This window comes from Sturnus vulgaris, chromosome 3 (genome assembly GCF_052056855.1).
Source record: "Sturnus vulgaris isolate bStuVul1 chromosome 3, bStuVul1.hap1, whole genome shotgun sequence".
In the NCBI taxonomy this organism is placed as follows: Eukaryota; Metazoa; Chordata; class Aves; order Passeriformes; family Sturnidae; genus Sturnus; species Sturnus vulgaris.
This window is the reverse complement of record NC_142245.1, coordinates 28589643-28605726: the sequence shown is the minus strand read 5'-3', so window position 1 is coordinate 28605726 and position 16084 is coordinate 28589643. Positions and strand designations below refer to the sequence as shown.

At 43.5% G+C, this 16084-nt stretch overlaps 1 protein-coding gene and 2 long non-coding RNA genes across 11 annotated transcripts in view; 2 read left to right on the top strand and 1 right to left on the bottom strand.

Moving 5' to 3' along the window:
• Window positions 1–16084, bottom strand: part of TTC7A (tetratricopeptide repeat domain 7A) — a 210488-nt gene that overhangs the window by 4298 nt on the left and 190106 nt on the right. The gene's annotated exons all lie outside the window — the stretch shown is intronic.
• LOC148224250 (uncharacterized) overlaps window positions 1–16084 on the top strand; it is a 55669-nt gene that overhangs the window by 7214 nt on the left and 32371 nt on the right. The window lies entirely within an intron of this gene.
• LOC148224251 (uncharacterized) lies at window positions 5746–13423 on the top strand. Its single transcript, XR_015802242.1, has 2 exons — window positions 5746–7485; window positions 8268–13423. It is a non-coding gene; the product is annotated as an uncharacterized LOC148224251 (long non-coding RNA).

The following is a 16084-nucleotide window of genomic DNA, read 5'->3' as shown; positions in this document are numbered from 1 at the left end:
ACACGTGCCTGGATTTCCATGCAGAGTGGGCACACACACTGGCTCCAGGCCTCAGCCCAAGTGCAGGTTGGGGTTTGGCCAACCCAGGTCTGCCAAGGCTCCCCAGCCCCAGCACAGAGACCGACTCCTTTGCTGTGACAGATGGTGTCAGCCTTTTAGCGAGGCTTAGCTGAAGCGGCACAAATATGCTGCTGATGTTTAAAGGACAGGTTGAACATCATTAATTCTGTGTGCAGGAGAGTTTCTGGCTTTGCATTTCCTCTCTCCCCTCCTCCCCACACGGCTCCTTGTAAACCACAAGCATTTTGAGAGCGGGAGGCTGCACAAACCTCAAGCCTCAGGAAGATGTAGCACTGAGCACTTGAGTTTTTGTTTCTCTGAGGTATTTGCACTTGAGAGCTTCTCCTTGCTACCGAATTTCTCATTTCCCCATGGAGTCTGGCTTGCTATAAACAATGCCTGCATGTTGTTGCTATGTAGGTCCAGTTGGAATCTGCCTAGAGTGCAAAAGAAAAAAATTATACCTAAATTCAGAAAGCCACCCACTGACAGGCAATTTGCATTTTTATCTGGAAGATTTTTTTAAAAAAGATTTTTCTAATGAAAGTTCAGCTCCTGAGTTTCTATGGAAACTCATCTGCTTGGTGTGCATGCATAATTTCATAAAGTCAGATCTCAGGAAGATGAGCAATTAGTATAAATACAAGCAGGAATGTGATTAAGGGTTTCATCCTCTTATTCCTGAAGATGGAGGGTAAAACTAGGTTTTGTTGTCTTTCCTCAGTTTCTATTTGTCTTTTTGCCAAAACAATGCAGAAATTGGTGTACAAGGTAGCCTGACTCCTCTGCCACCTCCTGGCTAGCACTGGCACTTCTGGTTTTGCCCAGTGATTTTCCTCCCAAAGATGACAAGTACCTCTAAGTATGGCCCTCTCTCTCAGTGGTGTTGGTACTGAGTCAGACTCCAAGGAGCAATGAGGACAGGCTTATTTTTAAACTCAGGCAAATTATAAATAGTAAAAAAAAAATCCCAAACCAACTCAAAAGGTGAGTGGGAATAATTTTTCCTTCAAACTCCTGCCGGCAGCCCAGCCCCATGTCAGCCACACACAGGAATTTCATGTCCTGCCTGCACCAACGCAGCTGCACAGCGCTGGAATGGGAATTCACTCACTCACTGCAGACGGTCTGGAAGCAACCTCTGCCAATGAATTCGGTTCCTTCTGAAGGTCTGAAGATGCAGAGGCAGAGAGGTGAGGGCAGAGTACAAGGCAGGCTGCACTGGGAGCTCTGGCAGCAGCTCAGGCGAGGTGAAAGGGCTGCGGCACAGCGAGACCGGATAGTCCAGCCGGGAATGAAGGGGACAGTGAATCTGGTCTGCTGATTTAGTGTGCCTTATGCTGACAGCTGGACTCCTGAATTGATGGTTTTTAATTTCAGGGAACAGAGGGTGCCTATGGGAAGCTTTTTCAAATGTATTTTTGACCTCGTCTGCATGCAAAACAAACAAAACCTAAACCACTTCTATGGTGACACTGGACTGGACTCCTTTGCCTTCAGTGATGTGATACTTTAGTAACTGATACTTGAGTAAGGCTATTTTTGTTTTAGAATAGGAGAGCCATATTTCAATTTAAGTTAGATGAGAAAAAAAGTGACTTATTTTCAATTTTCACTAATGAGGAAAGTGAGCATAAGCCACGCTTGAAGTGCCACTGTTAGAAGGTTGTGAAATTTCTACCTGTGCCTTTATTTCCCTAGAGTATGACAAAACCTCTTCAAATGTTAGCTCATAAAATTCCCAGAAAGTAGTGCAGGAAAGACGTTATGGAAGACTACAAAATAAGCCTCACATACAAGCTGGAGCTTATTTTTAGTAATGAAAATCAAAACTTCCTTTGCAAATGTTTAGTTCAAACACCTGATGAGCTGCAGGGAGTTGTCTCCTTCCAAATAGGTGGCACAGATTAGCTTGTTCTTTCCTTTAGGGCTTATATTGGAAAGAGATGTCCAGAAAAACATTTCATTTCATTCCTGGAAGGTTGCTTTTTGTTGTATTTGCAAGGTTATCTCATTTTTGGAGAATTTGTATAGGTAGACTAGACTCTATCCTTTATAAATAGACTTTAATAACCACATTCAATGCAAATTCTCACTGTCTTTGCATGAGACTCTAATTCCAAAGTGAGGTTATCTCTGATGCTTGACTCTATTTAGCAGAACATTTCTTCTATTATTGTCTGAATTCCCCAAGAAGTTTCCAGAATTAATCAGATTTTGCTGCTGGGCTTCTTTAAGTGCATTATTTAATTAATTTCAAGGTAAATGCAGTATCCTTACTGTCTAGTCCAATCTGTAATGTGGACATGTTGCTTGTGGTGAGTAGGAGGGTAATCAGCAGCTGGCAAAAGCAGGGTATGCTGCAGAAAAGTGATCGTTCCGAAGTGTGCTTATTCAGCAGAACCCTACAAAAAGCCTTTCAAGATGCATTTGGCATTTGGTGATAACAGTCTCATGTAACAGAAAAATCTGCACTGCTACAGGGCAACACACGCTTCTGTAATTATTTAGCAATCAGAATAATTTGTAAGCAAAATCTGTTGCACAAAGCATGAAATATCAGTCTCCTTTTGGAAAATGGCAAAGATTATCTCTGGAAATCCTAGGTCTCCTAGATAGACATATAAGTAGCCAATTGCTCTGTGACTCTTTCCCCCTACATTCATGACCTTTGCATCTCTGAAGAACCAGGATTTTTTTTTAGCTGTGAGCAGTGAAGTGAGTTTTTACTGCACTGTCACTCAACCACGCAGTGCCTGGCAGTGTGGGGGTAGCTAATCACCCATTTTGCTGATTCAGTCCAGGTTGTGGTGAACCTGAACTATACATTTGAGCTCTGTTTTCTGACTAGGCACTGTAGGAGTACAGGGAGCAGTCAGGGTCCTCTCACTGAACTGAGTTAGAGACCACATCTTAATTTGTTGCCCTAACAAAGGATGACTGGTATTCAATTCTGGGAGAAAGCTTGTCTTTCAGTGTTTCTGCTCTCTCCTTTGTTGAGAGCAGCTTTTCCTCCTCTTCCTTCCTCCCCTCCATCACCTCTGCCCAAGCTGCTGCATCCCCTGTCAGTCAGTGACGCTGAAGTGTTGCATTTGATAAAGCAGAGGAGGGGAAGGAGAAGGGAGGAGAGGGAAGGCAGGCAGGGCCACTGCAAAACATAGAATGTGGAAAGGAGAAACAAAGGAACAGCACTGGTGGGGGGGAACTGGCAAGTGCTGGGAAAAGCAAAAAACCTGAGATTGCATCACGATTTGTAGCACTTGTGCACTGCCTGTGGGTTTTAGCTCAGTAGGTTCAGCCTGGAGACTTCAGCTCCAGTACTGCAGGCAGCATTGCCTTTGTTGTTTAAACTTCACTGCAGCCTCTTCGTGTGCTACAGAGAAGTGTGAGGGAAGAAATGAGACTGCAAAGAGGTAACAGGAGAGAAAGACTTCCTGAGTGTGGAAAGAGTGACGACTCAAGCCCACCAGAGACCTGGGCACATGGAGATGCTTTATCAATCACAGTAAGGTAGTGCTTGCGGAGAGAGAAGAAAAAGCAAAGGAAAGAAAAGACCAAAAGTGGTGAAGTCCTGAAGAGAGGGACATCCCCTCCTTTAGCTTGCCAATGTTTTCCAAGGCAGTGAGTAATTGCAAAGGCAGCATGTCGCCCAGGCCCCCTGTGAGGCCACGGCCCCCCCGCCCTGCAGAAGGGAAGCGCTGTGCCCTGCTGCACACTGCCCTCTCCCAGGCTTGCTGTCTCTATTTGAGTTCATCAAATGTTAGCAGGGATGTTTCTACCGTGTTTGAAGCTTAAACGTGATAAAACATTTATTGACATAAAAAGCAAACCCTAAGGCAGCATTTCAAACCAGGAGGCTCTGATCTCTTCACAGGGAGGCTCATACAAGCCTAGGGAGAATGAAGAGTTTTTCTGCCTTGTTGGATTGTCGTCACTTAAGCTTCATGCAAAGCAGAATCGTTTGCTGCATGCTGAATATTCTCTAGACAGTTCTTCCTTTGCTGAGACTTACATGGAGATGAAGCAGGAAGCAAGGAAACCTAACAGGATGCCTCAGCCACATATCTGAGAGTAACTAAATCCAGTATTTGTTTCACAGTCTCCTTTCCTAGGGAAAGAAAGATTTCTCCCTGCCCTGATCTTAGCAGTTGTCACATCAATGCTGCAACAGAGAACACAGGAGATTCAACTACGACTAAGGCTCATGTAAAAATATAAACCAAAAGAAGTTCCCAAACTAATCATAAATAACAATGTAGAGCACATGGTTTATAAGATAAGGTCCCAGTTCTGCTATGCACTGTACCGGCTTCCCTGGCAGAAAGCCTTGTTGAAATTAGTGACATTCAACCTAAATATATCCAAGTATTTCAAAATCTGTGGAGAACTGAAACTGATAACCATCAGCAAAGAGAGAAAAGGCATGTAACACACATGCAGGATGTTGAAGAGCAGCAGGTAACCTGCTGGCTAAAGCACTCGACTAGAAAGCAGTAGCTGTGCTCCACTGGCTGCTAGTACATTTCACATTCAATAATTTGTCATTACTCAGGAATAATTCTGACAGCAGGGACAGAGTCAAGTGACAAGCTTTGGGAAGCAAAGTCCTGGGTTTAAGTGTTCTCAGGCTAAGGAGGCTTGAGAACTTGCCTCTCTTGTGCCCAGGGAGTACATGCTGACTTCTAGCAAATGTTTTTAAGAGGGTAGGGCAGCTGTTAAGCACCCCCATTGCCCCAGGGGGGTAAAAACTCTGCCTTTATTTTGATAGGAAGCAGGTGCCTATGTTTTGTTGTGCCTAACAAGATGTTGCTGCAGATAGCTGGGGAATGTCTAGGCTTAAGAATTGGACACACAATTAATCTGAGTGTCCACAGTGTGCTGTGGCTGAGGAATAGGGAATTTCTGTTTTCTTAGGTATCTCTCCAGTGCCAATGGTGGAATTTTCCCCAGTTTTTAATGCACTGCTTTGCAACAAAGGGGAAGCAGATGCGCACATTTCCCATGCATGTTATCGTCCCCTGTGCATACAGAGTACATCTTGTCTGAATGTATGAGTCATGAACAGGTTGTCACAGACAACAGCTTCAGCTCTGCCGAGGGTCTCTGAGCCTCAGTCCCACAGAACTTATGGCCAGAGCAAGTGTTGCATTTGGTATGGCACTGAGGAGGGGCACAGCGCAGCGAAGACACGCTGACAGAAGCACACAGCATGCCAATGTAGATTACAGCAGATGTCTTCTGAAAGGAGAGACGAGGTATTTAAAATATCTTAATTTGCTTCGTTTTCCACTACTGGCAGTCTCTGGGATAGCATGTGATTAATGATATCCTCCACACAACTACAGCTGGAGCTGTGCAGTATCGCAGCTGAGCGTTAAGCTTAGCTGAGCTGCTGGGAAGCACAGCGAGCTGGGCAGGAGGTCCAGCCAGTGCCCCAAGATTCTGCTCCAGTGTCTCTGATCCCACAAGGAGTATGTTTCCTTATTGTCTCTTAACAGAATCTCTCCTACATCACGAACCTCCATATGCAAAGAGATTTTGCTGAATTACGGTTTGCATTTTCTGTTACGTGCTCAAAAGAGAATGAATGAAGAAACTCCTCGAGAAGGTGAAGATTTGATAAATACTGCATTAACATTAGGGTAAACGGAAGTTCCAGCAACACTGTGATGTTTTCATGTTTCCCATTTGTTTGGCAAGAAGTGAATTCTGCTTCCTTCTCTTGACTGAGGCCAGCTTGGTGTGTATCAGGACAGCTCACTGAAAACCTGGAAGTCTTGCTAGCTCCCACGCCCCTGTTTATGCAGCTGTGTCTTATGTACCAGGAGGCAGCACACTCTGCTATTGTGCTATACACTCTTTTATTTACTGTATTCCTACAGTCTATGACTCTGTCCTGTCCTGCGATAAAAAGCAGCCTAAATAGCACAGAATTTAAACTAATTATAACCAGTTTCCTTGTTTATGAAAAATTGTTTTTGAAGGTTGAAGTATAAAGGAGATAGTCATTCCTCCTTTTCTCCCTTCTGACAGCTCCCTGAGTACTTTCTGAAATACCATTTATGAGTTCAGTTGCAGACCAACGTGAATACTGCAATTTCTAGGCTTTCACTCGATCTTGGAGCAAAGCACAACACGAGGACAACACGGCTTAGTAAAACGGCAGTGATATCTTGAGGCCTGTGTATAGGAAACCATAACTAAAGCTAGTAATCACCTTCAAGATCAGGTTGAAGCTCAGTTGAGAAGCATCTGCTGCAGTTTAAGATCAGGCCAAGGATAATGTCTTTAGACATGGATGCAAGTTTTATTCTCCAGAGATGAGTGAACCACCCCAGGATCTCAATGGGTTTAAGAAATGTATTGGGTTCTTCTCTTGTAAGGTGTTACACACACTTTGGGGAAGAGATCAGAGAAGAGTTGGGGAGTTTTGTCTTGAAGGATTTTACTGTGGTTTCTAAAGTTATATAAACAGAGCCTGAAAAATGTGATAATGAGCACCTCAGGGACATGGAGAATAACTTACCATAACAGAGGAAAGCAAGTGATTGGCACAGATAAACAGGAGCTACAGATTCCCTGGAAACAGGGATAATCCATCTCTGAGAAGCAGAGCACCAGCCCTCCCACTAATGGACTGAAATCTCTGTGCTGTGCACTGGATCAGATTTGCTCCTTCCAGCGACCCCAAATGCCCCAGCAGGCCCTGCCTTTGGCTGATGTGGGAACTGCAGCTCTCCTCCAGGAGAGGAAATGGCCACTCAGAGTGTCTAAGTGATGGCTTCGCTGTCAGGGAATCACTTATCACCTTGTTTGTGATGGCTTCACTGTCTGGAGGAAGGAAGCCTGGTAACTGCAGAGGAAGAGAATGGGCAACAAACCATCAAAACAACTCTGTCAGCTCCTGACTGGTGCTCAGGAGCCCTGATCCTGCTGCACTGCCAGGGATTTGCTCCGATGGCTGGGCTACAGAAGCTGCCAGCTAACTAATGGATTTGCTGGGAGGATGGCAGTGGGGGAGGGAGGTTTCTGCAGCAAACAGAAATGAGGAGAACAAAGTGTTTGCAATTCCTTGGACAGTGAGTGAGCTGACACACAAACTTATTAACGTGAACATCCAAAATGCTCATTTCTCCTCTGGGAGCCAGTGACTAGAGGCAAAGCCAAGTTCTCTCCCTCAAGCTCAGCTGCTTCAACACAAAACTTTGAGTTAAGAGGCTGCTCTAAGGATTGCTTTTCCCCAAGGAGAACTTAGAGCAGTTATTTTGGGATATCTAAAGCACAGGAACATTCCTGGGATTCTGCAATAAGCTTCAGAGTTGGGAAAACAGAATTTGTTAACCAGCCATGGTCTGGAAAGAGACTACCAATCATCTCCAAAAACCAAATGTTGCTCTACTGTTGTCCTTAGTGGAGATGCAAAAGGTATGTGCTGGACAGGCATCACATCCATCAGGTGAGCTTCTCTTCGGGTCAGATTAGAATTAGTTGTGGTGGTTCTCTCCAGCCCAGCCACAATCCACCTGTGTGACATTGCAGGGTACTGCTGTTGCACTGGCAGGCAGAAAGCAGCTGTCCTGATTTCCCTCTGCATGACTGGGGATGCTGTCTGCCACCACAGCCTTCCATACAACGAGCTGCAATCACCTGCTGGGGAATTCCAGTGGAGAGCACCAAGATTGTGCTGATGGTCCACCAGCAAGTGCTGCGCTGCTGATGTGCTGTTTTTGGAAAGAGGTGTAACTAGCTATGTCACCCTGCAGAGCAGGCTGAAAATAGGATTGCACTCACTGTGCCATGTGGCTCAGTGGTATGTCAGGACATGTATTTTTAGGAAATTCCTCCTTTGGGCAGAAAGGGTGAAGAGCTTGGCCTGGTTTGCAGGCTGCTGGCTTTGCCCAGATCTTTCATTCTAGAGTGTGGGAGCATGTCACTCACCAGTCGGTCTGTGGAGGCTCCTAGAGCCTGGATGCAGTGTTAGTCCTGGTTACCTTCTGATCAGGGTGGCTGTGAAAGGGTAAAAGATGACTGGTCTGGGGCTGTGCTCTTCTTTGTTTCAGTGTATGCATGCTTGTTGCCTCTCTGCTGGTGCTTTCAGAGAGGGAAATGCCCTCCAACAGAGCAGGGATAAAGAAAAAAGTAAGGAAGATCAATGTCTTGGGAAGACTGTGGTCCCTGAGGACTAACAATAAAAATGTACCTTTCAGAATGAATGTGTGAGGGGAATAAGGAGCTCAGAGAAGGTATCTCATGCAGAGAAGAAACAGAGAGAGAGAGAGAAGCAGATGGTAAGTAGGGAATTTGCCTCTGGTGAGGTACTTTCTGGGTGCAGCATAATGAAAAAATGCAGGACACTTCCAGGCCCAGCCAGTTATTGATGCACAGACAGTGCTGTGAAAAGGACAAGGCAAGGCAGTGCTGGACTCAGTGCCTGACAGACACTTGCTGGCCTCCTCTTTTACCCAGAACATCATTCCTATCAGGCAGCATGTGTTCAGCTCCAGCATCTGGGTTGGGATTTTTTGGCAGCTGCACAAAATCTCTGCTATTAAATCCCACCTGCCAGTCTCATGTCTGCTCCCAAAGACCTTTGCCTGTTAGCAAATGTTTCAAAATCACACTGCCAGGCACAGCACATCATTGTACAATCCTACCTCAGGCAAAAACTCTCATGCAAGGTCTCCTTTTAACTTCAGTGGGTTGCAGAAGGGAAAGGCTAGAGGACAGGCCTCTAGATAACAGGCAGAAATATTCATTTAGGTCATAGCTTGCACTAAATTCCTTTCAGCACTAATGTGAAACAGCTATTTTCCCCGAATTATCTGAATAATACTATTTTGTCTGTGACATTCTAAGAAGCTTTCTTTAGAGACACGTTCCATGCTACACTATGCAGAGAGAATTTATGAACTGTATATGTTCATGTGAAGTTGCTCTTCCCCTCTTTAAAATTCTTCCCTTCCCTTCTCTTGCTTCTTAGCAGTCCCAGATGAGCAATACTACCAGTATGATGTGTGCATATTCTATGTCACTCCACTGTTGAAACAGCTCCTTAGTAAACAAAATGCAGAAATACAGCTTGCTCATCTATCTTGGGTGAGAGATCTACCCACAGATATAACTGCTACTTTTAATTCTGTACAGGGAGAAAGGGCCTAAACTTCTACATATATCATCTGCTGTTATATTTCACAATCTGATTTTCCCTGGCATGAGCCTAGGCCACGAGGCTGTGCTTCTGGTGCAAAGGACAACATCTCCTGCAAATGAAACAAGCTACTTGATTATGGTATCTCTAAAATTGCAAACAAAAGAGACAATCAGTGCTTTTTGATGTGGACATCTGTCAGCAGAGAAACAACTGCTAATTGTCATGTAATAAGCACACCAGACACTTCCATAGCAGTCATCTTTCTGGAAGTCAAGCATGAAAAAAATGTTACGCATCCAAGCACCAAGCATATTTTGTCTGAATCTGGCTGCATTTCTGCAACTGTTTAAAACTCCCAAGTGATACAATGCTTTTTCACAGATAAGATACTTGAGATCAAAATACTTAGCCAAAATATAGCAATCAGTAATGGCTTTTGTTGGCATGTGGTTAAGTTATCTAGCTTTATATTCTAATATATGCATTTTAGTTTTAGAAGCAATGTAGGTGTAGCGAGAAAAGGTGCTGGTATCTCACATAAATACAAGCACGTGGGATTTGTAGAGAATTGGTTCAGCAGCAGAACTATTCAGCTGCATTTCATTCAGAGAAGTCCTTGCTCCCACAGAAGCACTGTAGGAGCTGTCAGTTTGGCAGCTACATGGCTCTACATGAGCTCTGAGCAATGTTAAAGCAGCATAATGCTGCCTAAAAGCCATGTGCAGGGAGGGAGGAATAGCTAATTCTCTTTGTATGAAAGGACTGACTCTAGACAGCCTGCCAACTATAGAACCCATGCACATCATTTCCTAAAGCATCTGCATGGCTCCCTTGCAGCCATGGGCTCATCAGCCAGGCCATCACTTAACTTAAGAGAATGGAAAAAAATATTTGAAACCTCTCAGGAACAACAGGTAAAGGGATGTCTTCTAATGACTGAACCAGGTTTGAGCCGACCAAGAACTTCTTTGGAGAACCTCTTGTTTAGATGGCACCCAAGCTGCCAGCACTACAGACCAGCTATTTTGGTGGTTACATAGTTTGGCAGGAGTCTAGTGATGGATACTGTATTTGGAACAAATTTTCTAGAGAGCTGCCAGAGAACTGCTTGATCATCAGTTAAGTGGGCAATACCAATCTCTCCTGATTTTCAGATAACCAATAAAAACCACGACTGCCTAAACATAACAAGCCTGGCAACTGCTGCAATCACACAGAACCATACACATAAGACAGGTTTTAGCACTGCCCAGAGTCCTAAGCAAGAAAAACAAAATAACAAACATTATGAAGTCTTTTTTACCCATAAAGAGTGAACAGAACGCTTAGAGAGCAATAAAACCTCTAGCACTATATCCATTCTCTAGTCTAGCAAAGCCTTTTCATTTTAATGAGGTTGGTCTGCCTTTGTCCCAGGAGGAATGGCCATGGGCACATTAAATGAACCAGCCTGCATCTTCGAGGTGCCCAGGGAGGCAGCAATGTGGAAAAGACCCATGGTGTCTGGGGAGCACAGGAGACAGAAAATGAAGAGGGGGCATCTTCAGTTGCTGTTTTTTCAAAGGCTCAACAAAACACAGACTCCAGCAGCAGCAGCCCTGACGGGCATGATGTACTTGTAAAACATTTACATTTTCAGCAGGATGTTTCTAATTAAACTCAATTGGTTTGCACACCTGCTGGGAGTGACTGTTCTGCACCTCATCTCCTGCTTCTACTTGAGCACAGAGGATGCAACTGCTGAGGCTACCACACAGCACTGTGCTCCTTTTGTGCACTGACAGTAATTGAGAAAATGGATGGCAACAGCCTGTTTTGTGTTTGCTACCGTTCTAGGAAGCACTTTATTTTCTTTTTTTTTTCTTCCTTTTCCCTCCAGAGCATCAGAGGTTTTACAGCCCTTTTGCAAGAGTAGGTGACTGACAGGGCTTCATGTAGTTTCTTGACTGTAGGATACAGTCAGGATACTCAGGTCCAAGGAAAGTACCCATATAGACCCTGACAACAATCAGATCACAAGGCAAAGGATGGTACTGAAGCATACCATGATTGGTAGTGCAAGACAGACCAGCCAACTATCACTAAACACTCCTCAACCTGTTTTATGAGCACAGCCTGACTCAAACGGTTTTATTGATATTATGTTATATTGTCTGAGGCATTTATGGTTTTGCCCAGAAAGGTCTGAGACAACCAAACCTTCAGAGAAAGCTGCTAAAACTATGTGGACAGTCAGCAGGACATCTGGCTTATTGCTGCTGTCCTAGGCTCCCTTTCTGCATGTTTAGGGAGCCAGCAGTTGTCAGTGAGATGTAAGTCATACCTCAAAAGAATATTTGAATGTGATGGCCTTGTTGTATTGCGGTATTGCCCTGCTGTGAAATGAGAAAAATGCATTTACTGTGCTGAGGCAGCGGGTCAGCATCCCAAATGTTCTCCCCTCCAACAAGCTCACTGGGTCAGAATAATTCTGTTTTGGATTGTACAGGACAGTCTCCTGGGTAACACGCTTCACAGCAATGCTTGGGGGGAACACGCCCTTGAATGCAAGGCAGTCAATGAGATTTATAATTACTGTGTTTTATAACCTCGTTCATTCAGGCAGGGAAGGATACTGCTGAAGGGAGCTCAAACAAGAGAAATCATCAATCTGCAGCTACGTAAATAACTGTTGTTAATGTGATTGGAATCCCAGATGGCAGAAAGCACTCTTTTGTCCACTATGCTGTCCAGAATCGCACAAAAAATGCACACAATTAGTTTTAAACTCAGGTGGCTGTAGGATGTGGAACTCTGACTTCAGCTACCCTTTTCCAGAGAAGGGGATGTAAAATCCACTCTGTATCACTGAAATCTCCTGACTGCATTAAGCAAGGTCTTGGCTCAAGGCCAGGTCCCAGCTGTCCCTGCAGTGATAATGACCACTCTCCCCCAGGGTGCTGGGCACAGGCAGAGTCCAGCTGCATTTTCACACACGCACACATGTAAATGGTCTGAACATGGTGGTGTTAATGCTTCTGGGATGGCAAACTGAACCTATAGATGGCTCATCAACAGAGAGCCCCATGCAGAATGCATTTTATTTTTGGAAAAGCCTGGAGGTAAAAAAAATAAAATCTCCTGGTACAGTTTATCTGATGCTTTGTTTTTGAGTGTCCTTGATGCGTAACAGCATGCTATCATCTCTAAAGATTAAAAACAATCCCTTCTTATTGCTCTGCTGGGTATTTTCAAAGAAATTCATGCACAGATGAAAACAAATAAAAACAATGCCCAGTGGCTCTGAAGAGATCCTGGGCCTCCAGTTTCAAGTAGTCTGGAGACAATTTTAAACAAACACAGACCTACTAAATCCTTAGCTACAGCTCCAGTGAGGACATGCAGGCAAAACCTCAGTAGCTCTAACAGGGTGATGCTGGTTGGGGAGTTTCAACATCATCTCCATTTGGTGGTTTTTAGGGTATAGATTAACTAAGATCTAGAGTTTATCGCTGGATTTTCATTATTTCTTAAACTGGAGATTCAAGTTAAATAACAACACCTTTGTTCCGAGTAACCAGGTTGGTTTTCATGATGTTAAAGTCTGGGGTTTTTGATGGACTATGGCAAGGATAGAGAAACTCACCCTCTTAACATCAGTGCAGGACTGGGGCCAAAGTGACTGAATTAAACACAGTGTAAACTGAGAGGGCCTCAGGCACTGATGAAGGAACAGTTCAGCTCGCTTCAGTTAACATGTCTTTTGCTTTTACCCACTTGGCTTCAATCTTCTGAGGATCTGGCCCCATACAAGAATGAAGTCCCTTCCCCAGCCCCTGTTCTCCTTCCACTGTTTGCTGCTGGCTGTCTCTGATGGACAGTTGTGGGGATATTTTAAGGAGAAATCTATGTGACACTGCTGCACTTAGGAAAGTCTGAAAACATTTTTTCTTTTTTTCTTTTTCTTCACTCCTGCTTCTGCACTGGCCTTGCCTGATCAGAGTGGAAAGCACTTTGCCAAGGTATACTTGAGGGTCTGGTTTTTAACGGCTGGGCAAAATCATTTACAAGATCACCTGTGAAGCAAAATAACTCCAGATGAACTAGCATAAGATGCTTGGGCCAAACACAGGAAGCTGAGTATGTGATTATTGATTTAGGGGTGTTTGTGGTATGGAGGATAACAGAGATAATGCTGAACATAAAACCATACTGTCTTGATGATAAACACCCCCACGATGCACAGAAAGGAGGACACAGCAGATCATGTTCAGATTATACCTGCTGCAGACTTTCATTGCATTTTTAGAAAATCTCTCATTTATTTCTAAATTAACCTTATACCTGCTATGCTTAATTTGATTTTAAGTCTGTATGCTGTCTGGGTGTTGCCATGCCCCCTCATGTTTTTGGACAGTAATATAAAAATCCCCCCCATGTTCCATCCTCACCCTCTTTAAGGCATTAGACTGGTTTCTTATCTGTGTTTGTTAACCTTGGCCATCCCCTATGCTTTGCTGTGAGGCCAGTGCTGCTGACCACACACTGCTGTTAGTTGGCTACTTGTGGTGTAAAAGAACTACCAGCGGCATTTAAGATGCACAGCACTGCAGAGAGGCAGATACTTTCAAGGCTTCTTTACTTTTACTTACTACTCTTCTACTTTGGACAGGGATTACTGGAAGCATAGTGGCTTTGGTTTGGGAGAATTAGTTTTATCTTATCCCTGGTTTACTTCTTGAAGTTTTCCCAGCATACTGGGGGAGTTGTGGAAGCACTAGATTCTTGTGTTGCATGCAGTGAGGGACAGCAAGGTTCAAGCATGGTTATTTAGGCTTGTCAAAGGCTATGCAGCAGTCCTAGTCACCTGGGGAAGCAGGTGGCATCCACACCCACAGCTGTTTCTCTAACTCTCATCCTTGAGAAAAACATCTCAAGCCTAGGTAAGTGTTAAAAGCATGCTATAGGCTTTTCTTCCTTGCCCCAAACACTGGGATATTCTGCCATAGGTACCTAAAAGCCATCATAATTGTTTTTAATTTGAAAGGTTTCACCTTTCACCATCTATGGTATCTGAGCAAAGGAAGTCTCTCCTAAAGGGAGCTCTCTTCTAATAGGAGATGGGGAGAAGCAGTCCTGGCTCTTCTCAAACTATGACAGGCTCTATGACCACTGAGATGGAAAAAGTTTGCAAATTGTCTAGTTCAAAGTATGCAAAAATAGCAGGGCTGCAATTCCAACAAGGCTGCTCTTCTGTCCCTGTTTGAGGACAGCTTGTTAGAGTGAAAATGAGTAGTGCAAGACTATCGAGACTTAATCTATTGCAGAATTTTAGTTGTATGATCTTGATTTGAAAGGATTTATGCTACATGTATATATCATGACTTGTCATTGCTGCCTGCACTGACACTACATTATGTGAGCATTCTTATTCCAAGAGACTAGCTGCATTGATAAAATCACTTAGTACAGCTGACTGAGCTAAAAATAAATATATAAAAAATAGGCAGTCTTTTGGCTCAAGGATCTCACATATACACCATTTTTACTTTGTGATGCTGCTATTTTTGATGCTGCTATTTTATATTTTCTGGCTTGGGAAAACTAATTTCAAACAATGGGTTAGTTGCAAACTATTTCCTTTGATTGTTCTTCCTTCACTATTCAAAGTAAGGGATAAGTTAAAATGATATATGCTTCAAGTTAGTCCGATTTACTGTGTCAGCCAGCAAATAATACATAATATAGAATTTCTAAGAGAACACACAACCTATGAGCTAAGAAAGTTTTCTAAACACTGTTGACTACGGTGAGGTTAAAAAAAATAATTTCAAGTTGCAGAGATGTGAAATTAACACCTATCTCAAATACTTTACAATCATTTATCATTAGTGGAAAGCAGCCCTGAGCTTTCAAGGTTGCTTGGTCAACATATTTATTGTATTCCAGGAACACTAAGGAATGCTAAGGTGAGGGTTTCTGCTCCTAGAGCCTGGAATTCTCCAGGGCTTGTGTGTTTTACTGGTCTCTCTCTACATTTATTTACTTTTCTTGCTCTCAAGGCAAGACAGTTTTCTGGCAAACAAGATACCAAATGGTCCATGAACCCAGTGCTGACGATACTGCAGGCAATTTTGCTCTTAATGTGCATGAAATATGTGCAGAATCTCTTACTCTCACTGAAGTCACAAGGAGAACTGGTATATGCTTGTACTGCAGAAGCCTGTCCTGAACTATCCTTGCATAAATAATCTCAGTTCAGAGAAGATTTAAATGTTGTGGGGTCTGGTTGTGTGCTGGCAAATCTATAAGCTCTCCTACAACATCAAGCTTTGAGCCTTACAATGCAGTAAGGGATTATACAGAACTTTAGAAATGCTGCACTGTGGTATTTGTTTAATGTGACCTAGCTTCATTTGTCTGCATTAGTCACTCCTGTGCTCTGCTGAGCTGCAAGTGACAAGCCTCAAAGACAAAATATCTCTGCTGGCCAATCTGCCACAAAAATTACTATAAAAAGTAATTATATGAAGTACAGTGACATCTTCAGAAACTCTATATATTTTGCTAGATGCAAGGGAATAATATTGCTCTCAATCCCACTAGAAGTGCCAAACCTGCTCACCATTAGCTGCTTTGGGAAACACTGGCCAGGGGAGTATTTACATAAGGATGAAACTCATCTTTCTCCAGGTTTAAAAAAACTGCCACAATCTCAGAGCAGCTTGAGAATTTATTTTAGATATAATTCGTAGTTTGTCCTTCACTACCAATTTGGTTTAGCCAGGTTGGTATGTTAGGCCAAACTTATGGCATAACATACCAACCTGGTATGTGCTGAGCAAGTGCTGTATTTTACCTTGCAAGGCAAGAGAGGCAGTGCAGGAGACCTGC